This window comes from Ambystoma mexicanum, chromosome 2p, assembly GCF_040938575.1.
Source record: "Ambystoma mexicanum isolate Mex_15411 chromosome 2p, UKY_AmexF1_1, whole genome shotgun sequence".
Classification (NCBI taxonomy): Eukaryota; Metazoa; Chordata; class Amphibia; order Caudata; family Ambystomatidae; genus Ambystoma; species Ambystoma mexicanum.
The window spans coordinates 484891569-484916435 of NC_090923.1; the positions used below are offsets into that span (position 1 = coordinate 484891569).

The window sequence follows — 24867 nt, forward strand, 5'->3', positions numbered from 1 at the left end:
TTTGCGAATCCCAGGACCGCTGAAGTGATTTCACGTCCTGAGGTTGTTTCCAGTTCTGAATTGCCCAGACCTTATCGGTATCCATGTGAATTCCTGTGCTATTGATCACATATCCCAAGAATTCCATCTCATCCCGGTGAAAGGAACATTTCTCAGCCTTGGCAAACAGATGATGCTGTAACAACCGTTGAAGAACTACACGAACGTGGGAGATGTGTTCCTCCAGGTTGTTTGAGTAGATCAAGATGTTGTCTAAGTACACCCAAACAGAGTTGCCAATTAGATCACTGAAAACATAGTCCATGAATCGTTGGAAGACAGCCGGGGCATTACACAGCGCAAAGGGCATTACCTTATATTCATAGTGCCCGAATGGTGTTTTGAAAGCCGTCTTCCATTCATCTCCCTTCCTGATTCTGACGAGATGATAGGCTCCGCGGAGGTCCAATTTTGGAAAGATCTTGGCTGAACGTAAGGACTCCATGATATTCCGAATCAATGGTAACGGGTACCTGTCCTTAAGGGTGATGTCGTTCAGTTGGCGATAGTCAATACAAGGCCGTAAGGAGCCTTCCTTTTTCTTTACAAAAAATAATGGGAAACCCGTAGGTGACTTAGAAGGAACGATGTATCCTTTCTTGATGCAGTCATCAAGATAATCCCGGAGGACCTGTTTTTCTGACTGGGTGAGGGCATACACCTTACCATGTGGCATCACGGCTCCGGAAACCAAGTCTATGGAGTAGTCAAAGGACCTGTGAGGTGGAAGTGCAATGTCCCTTGGTTCGGAGAATACAGGCATCAAGTCAGCATATTCAGAAGGTATCAGAGACAAGGAACACAAACCAGACGATCCTCTACCCGGGACTAGGGCTGTCGAGACAAACGTCTCCGAGGACGTGTTGGGGCTACAGCAGTCTTGAAGGGGAAGTGAACACAAGAGTGCGTGTCTCCCAGTTTATTGTGGGGTTGCGTCGTTGAAGCCAAGGCAGCCCCAGCACCACTGGATATGAAGGTGTCCTTATGACATCTAGCGCAATCTTTTCCTCATGTCCCTTGATGCGTAGCAGCATACCCATAGTATGCAATTGTATGGGGCCAGAAGCCAATGGGGTTCCATCAATGACTTCCACTGGGATTGCTTCTTCCTTGGTAAGCAACGGTATGCCGTTGTTGATGGCAAAGCGCTCATCAATGTAGTTCCCGGAGGCTCCGCAATCCAACAACCCATGGATCTCGACAGTCTTATTCAGCCATTTGAGACTGATCTTCAGGATCATAAGGACTGCAGGCTGCATGGGTGGAAACACAGATTCAGAACGGGAAAGGACTGGTGGTTTAATCGGACCTGTCAGGGCCTTTCCGGAGCACGACAGGTCACCTAGTTTTCCCCTTTCTTGATTGGTCGTAGGGGACAAGTACCCAGAAAATGACCAGCGGCTCCGCAGTACAGACATAGGCGTTGGCTCCTCCTCCACTTCTTTTCTTCCTCAGACAAGGGACCCCTGACGGCGCCTAGCTGCATAGGTTCTTGAGTGGTGTCCGAAGTCAATGGTGTTCCAGTAGGCGGGATTGGAGATCTGAGGAACGATTTCTCAAAACGACGCCTTTCGCCTCTTCTCTCTGCCAGTCTCTGGTCGATCTTTAGCACCTGTTCAATGAGTCTCTGTAGATCTTCAGGTTCAGGGATATGTAACAGCTCGTCTTTGTATTCCTCTCTTAACCCACGGCGAAATAGAGTCTTCTGTGTTATTTCAGGCCATTGGGAATCAGTTGCGAGTTGACGAAAACGACCAATATAGGTGATTATGTCAGCATTGGCTTGTTTTATATCCATTAACTGGTTCTGAGCTGCTGAGGCCAAATTGGGAGACTGAAATACTTCCAGAAATGCCTTTTCAAAGGCCACAAAATCACCGAGAATGGGGCTGTTAGTAACCACGAGAGGAGTCGCCCAAGCAAGAGCGTTTCCAGACAAATTGCCCAAAATATATCCAATCTTGGCTTTGTCATTATTGAAGTGAGCTGGACAGTACAGGAAATGTATCTGGCAATGGTTGCAGAATTCCCCCACACGTCTGGGATCTCCATCGAACTTGATGGGAGCGGTGTGTGCCATAGCGCTCTCGGGTGGAGGAACAACACTTGCGCTCTGGGTTACCATCTGGCGTAGAGTTAAATTCTCCTGGCGGAGTGCAATCATCTCTGTACGTAAGGCTTGTATCTCATCACGAAGACTAGTGTCCTCATCCATCTCCGATTCCGAAGAGCCTGAAGCCTGGCGTCTCAGTCTGTTAAAGATGGCGTCACTTGGGCGCAACGTACCTGTTCGTCCAGTAGACGGCCTTGTAGATGATGCCAGAATGCCAGGAGTTCTGTGGTGAAGTTATGTATGATGCAAGGAACCAGCCCAACTCCCGTCCAAATAGGTACTGGACTGGAGGTGAACCAGCTCCCAAAGCCACGGGTTCGCTCACCCCTGATTAGCGTGGCATCAGGACAGTGCAAGCACTGGCAGGGGGAGCCTGATAGTCTTTGGCTTGAAGTTCTCTGAAGACAGCTGGGTAAAGACATATATGCGAGCTGAATCCAGTGGCAGGGGTCCAGGAAGGAGTAATCAGCAAGGGAGGCAGGCAAGAGACAGGGGAACCAGGGAGGACCAAGGAACCCAGGCGAACCAGAGAACAACAGAGAAGGGGGGAACCACCCCAGGCAGAAGGAGGGAGCCAAGAGCAAGGAACAGGAGAGACCCCCTACCCGGACTGGGAAGGACAGGACCAGGAGCCAGGGGAAGGAATAGGGAACAGGCAAGGCAGAGCATGAATCAGAGCAATGGCAAGAACAAGGAGCGAAAAATGACGATCCGGATCAAACCGCATTTAGATGCGATTTGACCGAACCACCGGTCTCCTTAAGTAGGGCCTCTCACACCTGGGAAGCTTGGAACGCAAGCCGTGTTATTTCCCAGTTGCTGGGAGGCCCAAAACGAGGCTTGGACCGCAGACCCGCCAGAGCCGAGGGCTTTGTTCACCGCGCATGCGCGGAAAGCGGGAAGCGGTCGGCCGCGCACACGCGAGACCACGCGTCCTGAAGGGCCGGGAGTAACCGATGCCCCGTACCTCCCAGGCGAAAGCGGGGGTAAACCCTCCAAGGCGTGGCATGCCGCGTCAGGTAAGTGGGCTGGAACGAGGCCGGGGTGGGAATACAGAGGCCTCCTCTGGGCAGACATTCACAACAAACTAGCAGAACTGGTCGTATACAGGGATCCGCCGGAATTCCTGATAATACACCTAGGGGGCAACGATTTGGTGTCCACAGGAAGACGAAGCCTACTCGAAGAAATATGCACCTCACTAGCGGGCATCTCACACAATTGGCGAGATACTGAAATCTATTTCTCTGCAATCCTGCCTAGAAGAAAATGGCAGGGAGCCACCTGTTACAAATCAGTAGACATTTCCAAACGGAAACTCAACAGAGGGATAGAAAAATTCGGTGGGTATTCGGACTGAGCACTGAGTAATTTATAGGTCTGATGCAATAGCATATGTTTCGGGCACTGCATCTATTGATAGGCCTGGGGGTATTTACTGCTGCTGTTTGGTTTGCACTCAGATGCAAAATTAACTTCCTTGCGCTTTCAAGCTGCTGGACTAGTCACATTAATGATTGCATAAAGGGTACGTGCCTCAAAAAGAGCGTTGATTGTGCCTGCTATTTTATGCTATTCAAAGTGTCTATAGTTCTGTTCATCGTTTTTTTTAAATTCTAATCTCGGAACAAGTCACGCGAATATCAAACACTCTTTTGCAGGATCAAGGCCACACTTGAATAAAACAAACCCAAACGAGTGAATCCATTCATGACGAGGCCTGAACAGAAAGTCAAATGTTTCTATTGAACTTCAAAAACTAGTACGTATAATGGGCGACGGAGGTGTAATGTCCTACCTTTATTGTTATTGTTTATTGGAGGCGCAGTCCTCTGTTTATTACAGTTGTTGGTGGGCTGCGACCCACGTGTGCAAGGAGGCGGGGTTACCGCCTCGGCAGGCTGTTCGTGCCCGAATAAAGATAAGTTCAGACGTGCCAACACTGCCTCCTGACTCATTGATTTATCTATCACCAGTCTCATTATATGTTCGAGCTGCAGCGCGGCGCATCGCAGCGCATACCTATTTGGATCACAACAATGGCGACGAGGTCATTATAATGCGGCACCGAAGTCTAGAGACAAACCAGCCGTCAGCAGTAGAACGTCCGGATCAATGCACCGGAGCCGGAGCCGCACAGAACTCACGCGGCATCAAGCAAACTCTAAGTAAGGAGCTTCCAAGTACAAGACAGACGCATTCATACTAAGCGTATAACTGCCGGAACATGTGCTACGCGCATTGTGCATTACACGCGGGGAGAAAACAAATCAATACGCGCGCTCGATTTGATTCACAACAAGGCACAGAGACATTTACAGCTGACTAGCACGCTCCACATAAAGTGTGTCTAACTAAATCTGACCCAGTAACATCGGACAGGACCCAGAGGTCCCCAGCCAACCATCAGAGCCTCACTAACACTTCAGGAAGAGCTCAGACATGTCTGAGGACAACCCAGACAGTGGAATCTTGAGCCCAACCTCTAGCTCCTCACCACACCATTCCACACCCAAAGAAGATAGTGGCTCAGAATCTCTACAGTTACAAGCCCTGCAGCCATTTGACATGACTGACGCCAGCAGCCTAACCCCCAGATGGGCTAGATGGCTCAAAGAACTGCACATCTACATATATGCATCAGGCGTAAGGGAAGAACGCCGGCTAAGAGGTATGCTGCTACACTCACTAGGCCCAGTGGTATGAGACATTGTGTTTGAAATGCCTGAATCCAACACAGACACTTTTCAAGGCATTATTGATTCATTAAACGCCTATTGCGCACCGCTGAGAAATGTAGATTATGAACGGCACATTTTCACACATCTACACAAGAAAGTGGTGAAAATATGGACAACTTTGTGATGAGGTTAAGGAAAAGAGTGAAATATTGTGACTTTGACAGATATTCAACCGACGAAGCGCTAAAATCTCAAACCATAGCCGGCTGTGCATCGCATGAATTCAGAAAGAAACTATTTCAAAAGAGCAGAACGCTAGAAGAAATACTGCAACTCGCACGGGCTGACTCTGCTCTCGCACTACAGACAGAATCTCTAGGTAACATCAAAATTACACAGTCAGCCCCCACTGCATCCATATGCCCCATCAGAATGACAAAGGACCCCATAGAGCAAAGGAAATGCTGCAGGTGTGGTTTCAAATTACCCCATGTCGGCCAAGATGAAGATCCCGCAAGAGGCATTCGCCCGCTACTCCCAGATACAAGTCTCAAAGCTCACCACGTGATCCACCGCGAGAAGAGAAAAGGTGGGAAGAAAGAAGAGATTACACCAGCCACACCAGTACCAGACATGAATCACAAAGATGACATTCCAGACAAAAGATTAGATATCTAGATGACTCTCTGCGCAGGAGACGCGAGTCTCATTCATCTTCATCAAGTGGAGACCGGAAAAGGGGATATGTGCCTGTCATCGGAAACAGCATAGCCACAGCGTACATCCCCACCCTGCTGTTACAAGTAAATGGACAAAGCAAAGAATTCTTAATTGACGTGGGAGCAACCGTAAACGTAATAAATGATGAGACGTACAAATCACTCACCTACAAGAAGTCATATTAAGAAGCAGACACGCTGATATATCCTTACGGCTCAAACAAGCCACTAAATTGTCAAGGGATGTTCACGGCACACTGTCAATACAAGGACAAGAGTCAAAAGATCAATATATATGTCATAAAAGGGGAAGTGGCAGGTGGCAGCATCCTAAGCTTCAAATCAGCAATCCAGATGGGGCTCATTCAAATAATGTACCAAATAATGTCAGCATACACTACCAGCCCGAAGGACATGGTGCAGAAAATGTGCCCGCCCTTTTCACAGGTCTCGGAAAACTAAATAATAAACAAGTCAAATTGCACATCAATCCGCAAATACCTCCAACGGCGCAACACTACAGAGGCATACCCCTCAACATACAGAAGCACGTCAAAGACAAAATCCATTCTTTATTGGAGCAGGACATCATAGAACCAGCGTCGGGACCAACCCCCTGGGTGTTTCCAATTGTACCAGTACCCAAGAAAGACAACAAGGACAGAATTCACATATGTGTCGATATGAGGGCTCCAAACGTGGCCATAGAGCGAGAACGGCACCTCGCTCCAAGAATGACTGATATGATGCATTTACTTCATGGAGCTAAAGTGTTCTCAAAGTTAGACCTAAACAAGGGATACCACCAGCTGGAGTTACACCCTGCATCAAGATATATTACCACCTTTTCAACACACCTTGGTCTCTTTAGATATAAAAGACTCAGTTTCAGGGTATCTTCAGCTGTGGAAATCTTTCAGAACGAAATAAACCATGTAATAAAACACATCCCAAATTGCCTAAACTACTCTGACGACATTTTAATCTTTGGCACCACTCAAGACAGTCATGATGATACCTTGAGGAGAGTCTGCATGGCTTTGGAAAACGCCCACCTCACACTCACAAACTGACAAATATGAGATCAGCAAATCCACCCTCAAATTCTTTGGACACATTTTCTCGAAAGACGGCCTGAAGCCCGACCCTGAAAAGGTTCAAGGTCTAGTAGAGACCCCCACACCCACGTCAGTATCTGCAGTACGCTCATTCCTTGGCATGGCGAGCTACTGCACACGATATATACAAGATTTTGCGTCGGTAAGCACACCACTTCGACTTCTTACAGGAAAACATCATGAGTTCCAATGGTCCAACACATGTGAAGAAGCATTTCAAGAAATCAAAAGGCGGATCGCCGCAGCATCATGCATGGCATACTACGACCTCGACACGGAACTAACAGTAGACGCAAGCCCCGTGGGGCTAGGAGCAATACTGGCGCAATCCAAGCGTGGAGCATCCCCAGACTCCCCAAGGAGAATCGTAGCATATGCAAGCCACAGTTTGTCCACCACTGAATGCGCCTACTGACAACCTGAAAAGGAGAGCCTGGCAGTAGTATGGGCATTCGAACATTACCACCTGTTCCTGTACAGGCACAGTTCACCATAATCACAGACCACCAGGCTCTCACCACCATCTATGGTAAACTAACAGCCAAAATGCCGCCATGCATTGCCAGGTGGGGTCTGAGGCTACAAGAGTACTTGCTCAAAATAATCCATCATCCGGGTAAGGACAACCCAGCGGATTTTATCTTGCGCCATCCACTTCGAGCTCAAGAAGAGCGACAATCAAACAAAGCAAATGAATACCTCAACTACCTGGTCATCAGTGCACTACCCAAATCCATCACCACAGCTCAGCTACTGGAGGCGACACAAAAAGACCAACTACTTCAGACAGTACAAGCGTGGCTGCGATCAAATCAGTGGCAAAGCAGACAGAGAGGTGAATACATCATACCCGCAGAGGAGGAACAACACTTCCGCACGTTCAAGCTCGTCCGCAACACTCTGTCCACATTCTCAGAGGGCCTGTTACTGAAGGAAAACCGAATTGTAATTCCTGCAGCCCTACAAGACCAAGTATTAGACATCGCACACGCAGGACACCGAGGCAACGTATCAACCAAACGACAACTAAGGACCAAGGTGTGGTTCTCCTCCATGGACGAACGAGTGGAACAACTGCTACGGAAATGCCTAGCATGTCAGGCAGTGGCTCCTCGCACGTTCCACGAGCCCATCCAACCCTCCGAAATGCCTTTACTAGTGTGGGACGAAGTAGCTGTCGACATGTTCGGGCCTTTAACAAATGGCAAATATGCCTTAGTAATCATTGACGAGATGTCACGATTCCCAGAAGTTCATCTGATCCACTCCACCAGCGCTCATGCCGGTATACCCGCTCTGGACAAGACATTCGTTGACTATGGCATCCCTTTCAGAGTGAAATCGGACAATGGGCCTCCGTTTAGTGGGCACGACTTCGCAATGTTCGCAGAACACCTAGGTTTCCAACACCACAAGGTTACACCACTGTGGTCACAAACCAATGGAATGGTGGAAAGATTTATGGGAAATCTCAAACGCACCCTCCAGATATGTTCCATCACAAATGGTTCGTTCATGCAAACCATCTGCACATTGCTATGGGAATATTGGAACACGCCCCACAGCTCGACCGGCGAGTGCCCATCAATGCTAATGTTCGGGCGTGTCATACAAACAAGACTGCCACACAACCCACAAGCCAGGACAAAACCCACCCACGTTGAGGCCGCCAGGATCAAGGATCGAGAGAGCAAGGCCAAGATGAAAGAATATGCAGACACCAAGAGACAAGCAAGACCAAGCTCAATTCAGATAGGAGACCAAGTCTTGGTACGGCAAAATCAGATCACGAAGAACACTCCCGCTTTCAAGCCGGATCCACTGACAGTAACTCATATTCAGGGCTCCATGATAACGGCAGCGAGCCCTCAGGGCACAATCGCCAGAAACTCATCCTTCTTTAGGACATTCCGAGGTAACAACACCAGTGTCAGCATCTCAAGGACATTGGCGGATGACTCTTCAGACATAGACTCAGAATACCACGAAGAAGAACGAGATGCCGATGACAGTGACAGCGAAGGTGACAGGGCTCTCACGAGGCTGTCCCCACCAGCTCGCAGTCCATCCAAGAGGGTCATCAGAAGGCCACAAGATGGATCGAGGAACTCAATTTACTAAGTCCAGGTGTTTGTTAAAGTGACGGGGAGATGTAATGTCCTACCTTTATTGTTATTGTTTATTAGAGACGCAGTCCTCTGTTTATTACAGTTGTTTGTGGGCTGCGACCCACGTGTGCAAGGAGGCGGGGTTACCGCCTCGGCGGGCAGTTCGCGCCCGAATAAAGATAAGTTCAGACGTGCCAACACTGCCTCCTGACTCATTGATTTATCTATCACTAGTCTCATTATATGTTCGAGCTGCAGCGTGGCGCATCGCAGCGCATACCTATTTGGATCACAACAAGTGGCCAACTAAATACGGATCTTTAAGAGGGGTATCTCATGTTTATTAGTGATGTTATTGCTAAAATACAACTGGGCAGGGTACGATTGCCCAATATTGTGCACAGAGTTGTTCTGACAAGGCGCTGTTGTGGGTTGCTTTGCAGGAGGTGGCATGTAAAGTGTGGGGGTCTAAGCTGGACTGGGGGATACTGTGGGCTGATGTGGCCACAAAGACGCAGCTGAGAGAGGAATTAGAAAGGCGGTAGTAGGTAGTGGGTGAACAGCTTGTGGTCTCCAGGTGCCTTGGCTTGATGGGGGCTCTAGGCATGCACTGTTTGTGTCTGTGAGTAACCCTGGCTGTACCTGCTGCCTTTAGATCTGTGGCCCCTTTGATATGAAAAGCTCCCAGCAACTATTAATTTAATGATAACACTGCATGCTTTAAACTGAAGTAAATGTGCAAGGTAGCCTAGATAGTCAATGTTCCTGCTACAGTGATATGTGCAATCAGATGTTTAGTTTATTAGTAGCATGTGTTCACTTACTAAAGCTGTATAGACGAACCCTAGATTTAAACTAATCCAGTATAAGGTTTTGTGTAGGTTGTATTACACCCCAAACAAACTTAAAAAACGTTATCCAGGCACAGACGGAAGGTGTCCTCGCTGCAACAGGGAAAATGCGCACCACCTACATATGCTATGAAATTGTGATAGATTACATGGGCTCTGGAAACATGTATTGGACACCCTATCTGAAGTAGTGGCCCACACATTATCATACTCCCCCATGGGCGCACTTTTCGGGATATGTAATGGTGTGGCAGAGTGATGAATTAAATATGTCCTGGATGTGGGATGCCTACTTGCCAAACGCTGTATATTGAGGAGATGGAAGGACAAGAGCCCGCCGGTGGACTGAGATTGGCTGTCCGATCTGACATGGGTAGAGGAACGCGAAGAACAGTTTATAAATACAATGCCTACTACTTCCAAACCCAAAGACATTTGGTGCGAATACCGGGATATCTATCCCGAACACAGCCCACCTAAATATGTATGTTCGCCTAATGGTGGGGACATGCTCCTAGACCCAAGGGCCGGATGGGCATGTTTCCACTCTTTGTTATGGCTGTAGTGTGTGTGTGTGTTTAACCCGAGCCCCACATGGCCAGATATCAGAAGTGTATTTTGCTTTGCGACTCAAAGTTGCTGAGGGCTAAATCTATGTGTTTGTCTGCCCAGTATAAATATAGTTTAAAACAAAGAAGCTTTGTTCATTAAAAGCTGAGTATATCAATGTGGCTGCTGTAGTTATCTGTGTGCAGGGACGGCGTCAAGGCCTTTCAACATTTTTGGACTAAAGGGGCTTTAGGTGGGCCTGGGCAGCTGCCCCATATGCCAGTTAAAAGTCCTATAATACAGCAATATATTCCTTTCATTCTGGGGCTTAAAATGTGCTCTTTGCAGCACTCTCCTTACAAGCTGTGTTTGCTGGACCCCTCCTGGCAGTGACTTCCCTTGGGGCATACAGACATGTTATAACTTTGTTGCCTTTTAACCCTGACAAAGAAGCTGAGAAAGAAGGATTCAATAGTCATTTAGTGTTTCAGCTCCATGCTGGCCGTCTCACAATAATCTGCGGGTATCAACTTGCCGCTGTGTTTCTTTGTCTCCATTGTAATGTATGCGCCTCAGGCTGATTTCCTCTCTAAGCAAAGATAGCCCCAACCATCGTGTTGAAGTGGGTCTCCACACATCTTAAGCCAGGTCTGTCTGTGCGACCTGGACTCCTATCTTAACAGGATGATGTTAGCCCTGGTGTAGCGGTCCGCGCGCTGTCATTCTCTCTCTCTCACTCCCCGCATGTGCTGTCACTCACTCTTTGGCACGCTTGACGCTATGCCCTTATTCCCTATTCTCCAACTCTTACCTTTGCTCTCAGCCCTCATTTTTTCTCTCATCCTTCCTCTCACTCTCACTTTTTCTCGTTCTGTCTCACCCTTTCTCGCTCATCTTTGTCTCGGGAGGATAGCTCAGGGGAAACAAGACAACACGGAGCATCGCAGGTTCCATCCCCAGGTCCGCGGTTAGAAACCTCTGGGTATTAAGCGTGTTATAAATAACCAATCATATCATGTTTTGTCTTGCTCATCATCGGCACCCTCCACCAATGGCTTCCTCCGTTCCTCTATTCCCCTTCTCATTCCATTGCACACCTGCACCCCTTATCGCATCTCCTTTAAAACTTTGCACTCTCCTCCTTGCACCCTGGTGCCAGGGTCGGACTGGGCCATAAAATTGTCTGGGGCACCAATGAAAAAGTGGCCCACAGTTGCAAATGGCAATTCACTCCTTTGGTGACACTGTTTGAGTGGTACCCAAGGGGGCATTTTTTAATAAAATGTGATGAAAATTGTGCATTTTAAAGAATATTTATTCAGCAACACTGGTCAAAACTGCTAGCTGCACAGTGAAGTAACTCATCAAACAGGCCCATTATTGGGCAAAACAACTGGCCCACACCAGCATTTTGTGGTTTTGGTTCGGCCATCGGCCTATTGCCCTATAGGCCAGTCTGCGCCTGCCCGGTGCCTATAAACGCAAAATGCAAAGAAAAACAGTAAACGCCATATCCTTTGGCATGGCCAATGCTTGTTTTGCTGAGTTGGCGTGGTGGCCAACTGGCAAACAGACACACAACTGAATCCTATTTTAAACCTCAACATTAATTGGTGCTGCTGGCTGGTATCTCAACTCCAGCCAGCGTTCCATTTCACAACACCCCACCACATTGTTGCTCCACGTGCAGCCTTGACAGTATCACTATAAAACACAAACGAATGCAAGCTGTTAAATACTTCACCTCCAGGTCGACATTCAGGTTTTGCAGAATTGAGCAGGCTTGTGCTGGTTTATGCGCGCTTATGCTGGATGGCGCAGCGTGGATTACAATGAGAAGGCCACACCCCCACGGCCTCCTCCAATGCCTTCCACTGAACGACAACCCTGTCTGTACCTTCGGAAAGTGACTTCAAAATAGGTGTTTGTACGTGCACACTGATACAAATACAAAACTCAGATCAGCAAGTACAGCTGTCGGTAAAAGTGGAGCAAGACAGTCTGACTGACTCTGACATCATCAACAGTAAACACCCATTTAACTGAAACGCAATCAATGGAGATCATGCATATGCCCCGAGTGACAAATAATGTCCTCCTGCAGCCGTAACTCGTAGTCCTGGGATCACTAGATTCGATATCAAATGAGCACCAATGGCCCATCCCCTTTTGCGTAAGCTGCATATAAATACAACCTTTTAAATCACTGGAAACCCTCAGGTAAGCAATCCAGTAATACCTGTCAAAGCCAAGCACGCAGCATATTGCAACTCCACGTAAAGCGAAATGTTTGTTTTAATGCTAAAGTAACTGTACTCTATCATGAAACTGAAATGTATAATAAATACATCAGGTTGTGGGAGGCCAGACTATGGCACACTGAATACAGCAGCGAAGCAGCAGCACTGATGCAGTGATGCACCTCCAGACCACCCTCAGTGTATGGCGGCTACACTAGTATAGCAATAAACCCTGCGTCGTACAGCGTTATGGGTCGGCAACAGCCCGCAAGCCCGCGCCTAGGCAGGCCTGGGCAAAGTGGGGGATCAGGGCCGTTACTGGCCTGGTGCGCACCTCTGACAAAGGGGCAATAGTTATTTGCACCCCAGAGTTTCATCCTGGGTGTGAATGGTGTAAATGTTTTTCTTTTGTTTTTTTATGGGAGACTGCCTGTGCGTATCTTGCGCATTCCCAGTCCCCTGTACAAAAAAAAGAAAAACATAGTGGCCACTGCTATAGGATCAGGGGTCACAATAACCGCATAATATATTTTAGAGCCCGCCCTGAAGATGGACTGAATGTCCGAAATGCATCGGCTTGGGCCTCTGCTCAACTAAAGGATTAAAATAAAAAACACTTGAAAAACTTTGGAAGCAGTAAGCACGTGAAGATAATTATTTGTTACAGCCTCAATAGGTTGAACAGAGAAAGTATTGAAAGATTTACAATGCAAGTTCTAATTTTGCAGTAGTATTAACTACAAACTGGGCGTCTCCAAAGCTCAGTGAGGGTTCCACTGAGCACATCTTGCTCTCACTGCTATAGTAATGCCACTTTCCATGGTGGTGGATCACCGCTGATAGGAAGGAGCGGACACCAGATGGAGCCTTGCAGGTAAGTGGGGGAGTGGAGGGATGGGGGTTTGGTATGTGACTTTGGGAGAGGGTGGAACAGGCTGGTGGAGGAAAAGGCAGGCACAGGGCTGAAGTGCCAGGGAAAAAATACTGTGAATTCCTCCGGTATTCGAACAAAGAGGCCCTGCTTTCTCAAGTCATCAGAGGCTGCGAGTCACAAGCATTTAGAAAGAAGCTACATCAGAAACATCGGTTGCTGGAGGACATCTTAGCACTGGTGCAGATGAAAGCGGCGGTAGAGTGCCAACTCGACAGCTTAGGGAACATCAGCATACAGCACAAGCCAGCAGATGCAGATGCCATAAACAAATTGTCGAGCATGCTGAAAACAAACAGAAGATCAGAAGCCACGTGATTTCTGTGTGAGTACGAGTATACCCACAGGGGCGAATGTCCTGCCCTGGGCCAGCAATGTGCCACGTGCAGGGGAGATGACCATTTTCAGGCCGTCTGCAAGAATGCACTAGTCACCACGCCCAGCAGACAAAGATTTCAAGACCGACAGAGAAGCACCCGTGCAAGCCTGCCAGGCAACAGGCAGGAGGTCAGAGGAGGGAAGATCGAGAACACTGAAGTACGTACACTAGAGACGACCGTCAGGCCCCCGACGGCTCCAGGTGCAGCGGCAGAAGAAGATTTGTCCGATACATAGAGATGAGATCTCCTTCAAGCAGTGATTCCCCATCGTCAGGAGACGATCAACGAAAGAAGGGCTACGTGTGGGCTCTCAACAACAGCACCGCCACTCAGCACAGCCCCCTCCTCACACTCCACGTAAATGATACCTCACTAGAGTTTCTCATCAACACAGGGCAACAGTTAACATCATTAGCGGAGAGGCCTATAACGCCCTTACCCGGCCTCCAAAGCTCAAAGAGTCAACAGTTGACATTTACCCATATGGGCCGACCACGCCCCTACCATTCAAGGGCATCATAACAGCCTGGTGCACCCACAAGACTCACGCAATGAGTGGAAGGAGGGGGTATTTTAGTCCCCCCTCTCCCTTTCCTGCACTTCCTCGGCAGGCCCAGTCGTGGCTGCTTTGGGTCCAGGGCCCCAGCCCCAAGGTACTCGCACGGGAATACCTCTGGAACAGCAACCCCCCGTGTGACGTTCCTTATAGTAATGTAAGAACTAGAGGTGGACATGACTCCATTTTGTAAAACACCAACTCCATTTTGTAATGCTAAAACAATTGTGTAATTCCAATGCAAGCCTGCAGCTCTCCCAGCTAGGCGCACACCGCGAGCGAGTGCCTCCCCCCTCCTCCTCCCCCGTTCACCATCTCTTCCCATGAGAAGACTATCTGCGAGAATGCAACAAAATCCACACTGTATCTTCTGCCTTCCGTCTTACTTCACTGATTCAGATACAGCCCTGGGCAGAGGCCAGGAAAGAAGTCATTCATCTCCATAAACCCACCTGACACCACCCCAAAGACCCTGGACATAAAAACATGATTCCCCTGGATAGAGTCAACAGTCAAAGTAGACCTTTTGAGGTCAACTTTGATCCATTACGATTGTAACATAAACAGCGCTAGTACACCTCCTGCAAACATAATTATGAACATTTTACGTGGGCCAACGTGTATATGAGTAACCAACATAATATGTGTGTATAACCAGAAATGTTCATGTTAAACCTTATTAATGAATGTATAACATATACGTATACAGGATATAAGAATGCTCATGGAAACAGCGTATGACAATGCAATGCATAATCGATATGACCTCACACACACCAGCACGGAGCTACCTCATGTCCAGTCAGTAACCTATGAGTTTAAGTGTAAATAAATATATATATACATATATATATATATATATATATATATATATATATATATATATATATATATATATATATGTCATGGTGTGCAAGAATAATGTAGAGACAAGTTTTCTAAGTAAACCATAATCTGTGTAAAAGTTGCGCCTGTAGGTCGCAAGTAGCAAACCATTCTGTTCTCTTGCATATGCGGAAGATAAATGTTGAACTAAGTATGTGCTTTTAAACTTTGATGCTCTTTTCGTAATGATAAGTACGTTAAGCTAAACGAGTGACACAGTGGGCCTCATTACGACCCAGGCGGAGGACCATGGTGCTAATTGCACCATGGTCCATACACCATGGACTTCTGTCCCTATGCCAAGGGAATCAAGACCTATTAACATACATAGCCACGTTCAATAGACTCATAGTTGAAGCAGAATGGCCAGTGGAGAAAAGAACCACAATATTTCATTGGGGGTTGTGGGGAGAGCTCAAGGATGTTCTCGCACAAGTAGTGAACCCCCCGAAAGACTACTCGGAATTCATTGACCTTGTTTTCAACTGGATCATAGGTTGAAGGACCGAATAGCAGATCGAACCAGACCGGACCCTCGCACTGTGTATGTGCGTTCAAAGGACAATACTGCCCGAACAACGGAAGGTTCAGGAGAAGCAATGCAAATCGGGGGGGTCAGATCCCCCTTGACTAAAGCGGCAAGGGACAAAAGGAGACAGCAGCAGTTATGTCTGTACTGTGGAAGGTCAGGTAATTTCCTTAAAGAGTGCCCTGTGAAGCCACCGAGGAGGACGGTAGGGGCCACGGACAAGGAAGATACCATCAAGGAATTGGAAAACTCCCCAGCCCGGCAAGTGTAGGGGTCCACTTGTCGAGCGAAGAAAGTGAACTACAGACCTCCCATTTTGCACTATCTGTGGTCTTGATCAATCACCAACAACCATCTCGGATGCATGCAGTAAGAGCGTACGTAGACAGTGGAGCCGTTGGGAATTACATCGACAAGGATCTTGCGGCAAAGATGGGGCTTCCGTTACGCCTTAAATCAACACCGACACTGTTACCACTGTCGATGGCACGGAAATAGCTTCTGGTCCAGTATCCGAATGCACTGCAGCTTTAACCCTTCTGTGCCAGGATGGACACCAAGAATGGATCGTTTTCAACCCCATTAAGGCACCACAGTTCAGGTTGATTTTGGGAATGCCATGGTTGGTAGCTCACAATCCTCGAATCGATTGGCGAGCAAAAGAATTGGCCTTTCCCGAGACTTGAGCCCACACATGTTATCGCCAAGAGAAACAACCAATAGACACCAGAACCTCCACACTTGCGACTGTGGCAATCGGCACCCTACCAAGTGAATACCAGGAATTTCAAGATGTCTTTCAGAAAGAACAGGCTAATACCCTGCCACCGCATAGACCATACGATTGCCAAATCGACCTGATACCTGCCGCACAAATCCCTTGTGGGCGAATTTACGCACTCACGGAACCAGAAAACCAGCACATGAAGGCCTATCTTGACCAATACCTGTCCAACGGGTTCATCCGTTCCTCGAAGTCTCCAGCAGGCAGTCCTCTATTCTTAGTACCGAAAAAGGAGGGGGACTTGAGAACGTGCATTGACTATCGCGCACTGAACCAGATTACCGTAAAAAACTGCTACCCCCTGCCACTGATCCCTGAATTGCTTGATCAAGTCAAAAATGCCCAAATCTACACAAAACTAGACCTGAGGGGGGCATATCACCTTGTTCGCGTAAAACAGGGGGACAAATGGAAAACCGCTTTTCGCACCAAATACGGCTTGTACGAATATCAAGTAATGCCCATTGGCCTTTGCAACGCGCCTGCTGCATTTCAATACTTCATGAACGATGTCCTACAGGAATTTATTGATGTCTGTGCTCTAGTGTACATCGACGATATCCTAGTATATTCCGCATCAAAGCAGGACCACGTTAAACACATCCGATCCGTATTGGAGAAACTCTGTCAACACCAGCTCTACACCAAGCTCGAAAAGTGCTCATTCCACATCTCCGAGGTGGAATTCCTGGGCTTTATTCTCAGCCCGAATGGAATCCGAATGGATGTACACAAGGTAGATGCTATCCTGAACTGGCCATCCCCAAATTCATTCAAGGGGGTTCAAAGTATGCTGGGTTTTGCAAACTTCTACCACCGGTTCATCCCCGGATTTTCGCAAATCGTGCATCCCATCACGTCATTACTAAGGAAAAGCAACAAAAATTTCCAGTGGACAACAGAAGCCGAGGAGGCTTTCCAGGAACTCAAAGCAAGATTCACATCTGCCCCAATCTTACCCCACCCTTGCCCTGATCTCCCATACCTGGTTGAAACGGACACCTCAAGCATGGCTATGGGAGCTGTCCTCTCACAAAAGGACCCCTAAACGGGCCAGTTAAACCCTGTTGCCTTCTGGTCGTGTAAAGTCACACCCCCTGAACTCAATTACGCTATCACAGACAAAGAACTCCTGCCCAATAAGTCAGCCTTTAAGGCACGGCGGCACTACCTCTTGGGTGCCAGACACACAATCACTGTAATAACTGACCACCGGAACCTCCAGTACCTAAAAACGGCAAAGGCCCAATCCTCACGACAACTACGTTGGGCTCTTTTTTTTCGCTGAATATGACTACGTGATTACATTACAACCAGGGGTGAAAAACGGGAAGGCCGATGTCCTTTCCCATATGGGGGTGGAAGAGCAAGGGTATCAGACCCCTGACCCAATAGCAATCATCCCGAGTGACAAGCTCCTAGGAATCACAGCAACCATAACTCAGAAAGAATGACATGAAGAAATCCAAAACCTGATGAGTCTGGAGCAATTACAAGTGTGGAGTGCACAAGGAGAACATTACATGATAAAAGATCAGTTGCCCTACTTCAGGAATCGTTTATTCTTACCAAACCAAGAACTACGAGAACAAGTCATGTCCGGTTATCATGATTCCTTGATCAAGGGCCACCCCGGAATCGCTAAAACCCTAGCCAAGGTAAAACGAAATTATTGGTGGCCCACGTGGCATAAAGACATTATCCAATTCATCCTATCTTGTGGAGTGTGCTCAAAACAAGTCATCCAAGCAGAAACCAGCTGGGCTATTACAACCATTGGAAATCCCACCAGCACCCTGGCACACGTTGTCCCTCGATTGTATTACTGACTTACCACCCAGTCAAGAGTTTAACGCTATTCTTGTGGTCGTGCACCTATTTTCAAAAATGGCACATTTCATTCCTCTTAAGGGGCTCCCAAATGCTCCCACTCTGGCAAAGGTATTTCTTGAAGGCATCGTACGGCTCCATGGGTTTCCTTCAGTTTTGGTCTCAGACCGAGGTCCTCAATTCGTATCCAACTTCTGGAGAAAATGCTGCTCTATGGCCCAGATCGACATCCGGCTATCCACCAGTCACCATCCCCAAACGGATGGTCAAACTGAGAGGACAAATCAGACGCTCGAGCAGTATCTGCGTTGCATGTTACACCAAGCTGAAGGAAGCTGGTTCGACCTATTTTGGATAGCTGAATATGCTTATAATAATTCCCTACACACCAGCACTGGGCAGACACCCTTTTATACCATATATGGCAGGCACCCACATACTTCTGAGTTGGACGTTTCTACAACCCTGGATATGCCAGCAGTCAAAACCTTGCACATGACCATTTCTCAAACCTTTAAAAGGGCAGCTGAACACCTACTTCAAGCTAAGAATCGCCAAAAGAAGTTTGCTGATCAACACCGAGCAAAGGCCCCCAACTACCAAGTGGGAGACAAAGTCTGGCTGGCGTCTAAACACGTGTCCATTAAAGGAACCCAAACTTTCTGTCTAAGATACCTGGGTCCATTCACCATCACCTCCGTGATAAATCCTGTGGCGGTCAGACTAGCTTTGCAGTCAAACATGCAGATTCATCCTGTGTTCCACATGTCTCTCCTTAAACCTGTTCAACCTGGGACCTGGGTAGCAATGCCACCGCAGCCAGTAGTAGTCGCCGGGGAACCAGAATTCGAAGTCAAGGACATCCTAGATTCAAAGTAGGTCAGATCCAAATTATACTACTTAGTAAATGGAAGGGGTATGGTCCACAAGACAGGACATGGGAGCCTTGTGAGTACATCCAGGCACCTCGCTTGTTTAGACGATTTCATCAAAACCATCTAACCAAACCAGGACCAGACAGAAGAGCCACCTTGAGAGAGTCCTTGGGGGGGGAGTGCTGTCATGATTCCTGGCGCTCATGTCCCCAGCCCTCCAAGGTGTCAGGCTGGAGCCAGGCCACGATCACCTACATGGCCCTCAAGGGCCTCTCCATCCCTCCAAAGACCCACTTGGAGTCAGATTTGGCACTTGTGGCACCAGACTCACTCACTCCCATAGGATAACATTGGGATTGGACTTGTAGTGCATTGATGGGGACAAGATGGATGCCCCTACATATTTCGGTTCCCAGAACTGCATGTGCGGTCTCGTCTTTTGGGTGTGGTTCAGCTCAGAGACACCTGGGATACCCAGAGACTATTTAAGCCACGCCCAGGCTGAGAAACATGTTTTGTGTTTTCTGCAGCTGCAGCGTGACACTCACCGTGTTCGGATCGGTCTCCAATAGGCCTGCATCTTTCTTCTGCGCTCAGCTCCTGCAAGAACAAGAACACCGTTAGGAACAGCCTTACCTTGCAGCGCTTCTGCCCATCATTCTTCGCTCCTTCTGTTCTGCAGGCATCTTCTGCGGTTTCATTCCATTCCTGGCATGCCGCTTCCTAAGGAAAAGGGAAAAGAACAGAAAAAAGGCATTAGTAAGCATTTTGCAAATCTTTGCTTATTTTTAAATACTGTACGAGCTTCAAACGCTTACCTGAATCCCAGCTACTCTGGGGGAACTCTGTCTCCAGAACTTCTCATCCATCTGCAAGGGGGAAAATACACTCCAGGTTAGCGTGGAAACATCTAGAGGTGCTGCATACCGCGCTTACTCACCGCATTTGTTCTTCATAACCGGCATCCACGCTGAAAACGTTGCGGCACCTAAAAGACACAGGAAAAGAACTGAGTTCAATACAAATACGAAAAGGGTGCATCGCGCATTGCGTTCTCACTCACCTTCAGCGCTACTCATCTCAGCAGCACGCCGCCATCCCCGGACGCTGGCCATCATCTAAGGAAGGAAAGGAACGAAGTCAGAGAACTGGTCAAAAGACTCATTATTCTTACCTGTCGGACTCTTGCCAGTGAAGTAACTAGGCAGCAACAAGCCCACATCAATCAACGTGCCCCTGCGCTGAAAGCAGGACGGAGAGCACACTATCCAAGAAAACAAGGTGAGCTGTGAATCAAAGGGAAGGGTTGGACCCCGGGGAAGAAGGGGTCCAAGCACACAGAGACAATAGGGAGTTAAACTCTACCAATCCTGTGTTTCAGGCCCAGTCTCCAGTCGAATAGCCTCCAGGGAAGGGTTTGAGGTCGTAAGAGGACAGAACAGGCTGAGTGACATCCCCATGGATACCAGGTGAGCGTTACAGCCTCTGAGATCACCGGATGAACAAATCATGGTAGCGAATGAATGCGAATGTGTGACCACAAGGGCAAATGTTACATGACTCCAATGATACAAGTAATTCGAATCTCGACACATCGTGCCAGCCTGATGAGCCCAGCTGACCGATTGAACCAGGTCACCACGTCATCTCACCACGTGCCTCTACACCAACCAAGTTCGCCGAACCCTATGGCACCTATAGGTGACCACTCTTAGTGTCCAATCTCAATTGACTCTATGCTCCTTAGGCCTCCCCTCTCCTGGATGATGAAAAAGCTGCATAAAAATGAGTTGTAACATGTTTTCTGCAGAGCGCTCTGAGCGTGAGCAGAGTAGATTCTGCTTGCCCTTTCTTAGATAAAAAAAACTTTCTTTACCACTACCACTTGGTCTTGATCTCATTCCCTCTTGGGAGGTGTCCTTACTGACTCCATTGGGAGGTTTAATTGTATTTTGGGGGTCTCTCTCACTTTCATTGGTGACCGTGACGTGATAGCAAATTTTTCCCTCCTTCTGACATGAGAGGTCCCCCTGTTTTGACCCAGAGCGCGCTCCCTCAAGAGCTACCTGCCAACGGCAACCTGTATACCTAGTCGTGCGCACGCTGTAGGCCGAGCTGGTACGGGATCCCTCTTGACAAAACCCAAACGTACCACTCGCCGGAGCCGGGTGTGGTCTTTGAGCGAGGAGCGGCGCACTGACCGATCGGGTCCAGAGGGTCTCGGATCAAAACGGGCACGTGAGTATCAAGTGCGAGTGGAACTGAAAGGTGGGTGGGGAGTCAGATAGGAACTGAAAGGTGGGTGGGGAGTCAAATTAGAAGGTATTGGGATAGATTATGTAATGGTGGTGGAAAGGGTGGCGAGGCGTACAGCATAGGAGAGAGGGGCCTGGGGGTTGGGAGTTATTCCTCTTTTCTCTATATTCCAATCTATTTCTTGTCTATCGCATATGGCCATTAGGACAGTGATGGAAAATAAGGTGTGAAGAAGTTAAGGGATCCTATCTCTGTTGGGGGGTGGACGGCGGCGCTGCATAGTGCTATCTCGACTAGTACAGGATATATGAATATGAGAAAAATAAGGTAAAAGCATAATGCAGAGGTCACGAAGGAGGACCCGGAGTAGTCTTAGAAACGCTTCTTTGCAAATGTATCTCACCTATCCCCTTTTTTCTCTCCCTTTGGGTGGGCGGGAACAAATAGAGGAGAGGTAGGGAATCGGAGAAGGGACAGCTAAGTAAAGATAACAGGGATATTTGGGGCGATAATGTGTAGCATTTGCCATTTTTCATTGTTGTTTGTACAGTCTGTTATTTGTTGGTCTTGTATGAAAATGAGTGTTGTTTGTGTGGATAAGTGTTAATGAAGAGGTTTTGACATTGCATGACACGCGGCGTATTGACAGAGATGCTGTCTAGAAGTGTCAAGAAGTGAACCATTTTGATTAGTGAGCAGGATTGCATAAGCGTGTTGAGCTAATTACACAAAAGGTGTACAAATATATATTTATATATAAGAATTGGGAATTGATTTACATTTAGAATAAAATACAATGGGTGGGAAGACGCCCCTCGCCAACATTTGTAAGACCCTACCGTGGTATGCTGATAAAATAAATAAGTACCACGACCAGTGGGTCGTGGAGCTGAAAGGTAAAGGATTGCCCCAGGTTTGGCCACAAGGAGGGTCCTTTGACAAAATGCTATAAGACATGGTCGCCACATGTTTGTTTATCAAATACAAGGGAAAACAGTTACAGAATAAAAGAGAAATATTGGATTTGTGGCACCTATTCGAGGAGGTGCCTCTGGAAAAATGTAATGAGAATAACACATCTCCCCTGACAACAGCTGGCAGTGACGGGCCGACCATGCAGAGTGAGTGTCATGATGCCTGCCCCCGGAAGACCAGACCAGGCCCAGCAGCCCCGGAAGCAGGCATCATGCCACTTGGATCATGCCCAAAAGCCCCAGTTAGGGGCTATTTGGGTACAGTCCTGGCGCCTAAGGCGCCAGGCTCATAAAGATAAAGTCAGTCCTGGCGCCATGGGCGCCAGGCTCATTATTGATAACTTACCTGAGGCAGACCATGCTGCATGAAGATTCAAGCCAAATGAGGCTTAGGAGGGACTATTTTACTGAAGGGACTATTTTGTTACTTGGTGGGGGTTTGGAAGAATACTTACCTAGATCTTCTTCCAAGGCTATTTAAACCACGCCCGGACTGTCACACGTGCTTCACGTTATTCTGCTTGCTGCAGCGTAACGCTCACTGTGTTTTCAGCAGCTCCAGTCTTCAGCCACGCCCGCTTCAGTCCTGGGACTCCTGAAACAAGAAGACAAAAAGGATAAAGGTTAGAACAGGAGTTTTAACTTTAATCCTTACCTGAATCCTGATCCATTTCGCCACGGAACTGAAAGACAGAAGTCTTTGAAGCATCGCTTCGCATTCCTACGGCGCCGCGCTGAACTCACCTGCTTGGTTGTACTTCAGAATTCCATCACGCTCTCTCCATCTCGCGGCCGCCCTCCGACACCTAAGGAGACAAAGACAGCAAGGTGAGCAAGGGGACTCTCAAGGCCATACAAGCTACCCCCAAGGACTTACCTGATTTACCACGGGAGGTACTCACCTCATTTCAGGTCAGCGCAGTCAACTCTGCTTCATCGCCGTACCCCGGCCCCTAAGGGGAGAAAGCAAGGACAATACCAGTTACCCCCCACAAAACTTACCTGATTTACCACGGGGGTCTCACCTCATCTCGGGTCGGCACAGTCAACTCTGCTTCATCGCCGTCCCCCGGCCCCTAAGGGGAAAACACAACAGACTTACCTGAATCTTACCGAGTGCCATTTGGAAATCTTCGAGTGGATTAATCAGCAACCTGCAAGGAATCGGAAAGAGTGAAGAGCAGACATTTGAACTCTTATGAACAATTGGACTTTAGAGTCAATACTGGAACTCACCAATTCCTCTACGCCAGTGAAGTAACTGGTCATCAACGCGCCCCTGCGGTCGACGCAGGATGGAGAGCTCATCCTTCCAAACCATCAGGTGAGACTAAGGAGGGAACAGCAAGAGTGATTAGTGGGAAGACAACGGGAGTGGGGAAGGTGGGTTGACACTCAATTGCACGGGTGGTTAATTCCTCTTCTCCTTTGCAGAAGAATATTCTTGCAAGCCAGACAAACTAGGCTGAGCGGGCCAGTCCAGTCAGTCATCTCGGCGCTACACGTCACGCTGGTGGAAATAACAGCGGCCCAGTTCCGGTCGACGCCCCCGTGTGAACCAGGTGAGCGTAACAGAACGCGAAGCCTACCCACAAATACCCACCTGGGCGTCATGGAGACCTCGGAAACTGATCAGTTGGCCCAATTTTTAGGGGAATTAAGGGCCGAAGTGCATTCCGCCCGCCAAGAAACCAATGCCCTCAGGAGGGAACTGATAGTGTCAAAAGAACGAACTGATGAGTTAGCCAGACAACTATTACAGAGCCAGGCTGGACAAACACCTCTACCAGGACTGGCGGCAAGTCCAGCTCCTGTACCATCGAGTAACCCGGTGCAGATAAATTTACCTGGAGCCGTTCCTTTAACTCCGCCTGAACGCTTTGCCGGAGACCCAAAAGGGTTTGCAACATTCATGAATCAATGCCGCTTGCACTTTTTATGTAGACCTGGAGCTTTCCCAAACGATCAGGCCAAGGTAGCCTTTGTACTGTCATATCTCAGCGGCAGTGCGGCGGATTGGTCCATTCCACTAGTTAACCAGGATGACCCGATTCTTCGAGATTTCCAGGGTTTTCGAACAAGCATGGAAAGACTATTCGCCCGACACTCCCGAGGACAGGCTTTGGACAACAAACTTTTATCCTTACGTCAAGGTAACCAGGATCTTTTATCTTACATTGCAACTTTCAGTAGTTTAGTAGTGGAAACCGAATGGCCTGAAGCCAAGCGAATCACATTATTCTATCGAGGACTTCGAGGAGAACTCAAAGATGTTTTGGCCCAAATCGTGAACCCGCCTCAAGACTGTGCTGAATATATAGATCTAGTGGTCCAGCTCGATCACAGACTTCAAACCAGGAAGGCTGACCGAACCAAGTTTGAGAACAGGGTGTTGGTTAAAACCCACGTAAGCTCCAAGGGAGTAGATGTCTCAGAACCAATGCAAATC

The 24867-nt window shown here is 48.1% G+C and overlaps 1 non-coding gene across 1 annotated transcript; it reads left to right on the top strand.

The window, feature by feature from the left end:
• The first annotated feature begins 3559 nt into the window (after nt 1–3559).
• Nucleotides 3560–3688, top strand: LOC138568135 (small nucleolar RNA SNORA31). Its single transcript, XR_011302507.1, has one exon. It is a non-coding gene; the product is annotated as a small nucleolar RNA SNORA31 (small nucleolar RNA).
• The last annotated feature ends 21179 nt before the right edge of the window (nt 3689–24867 follow it).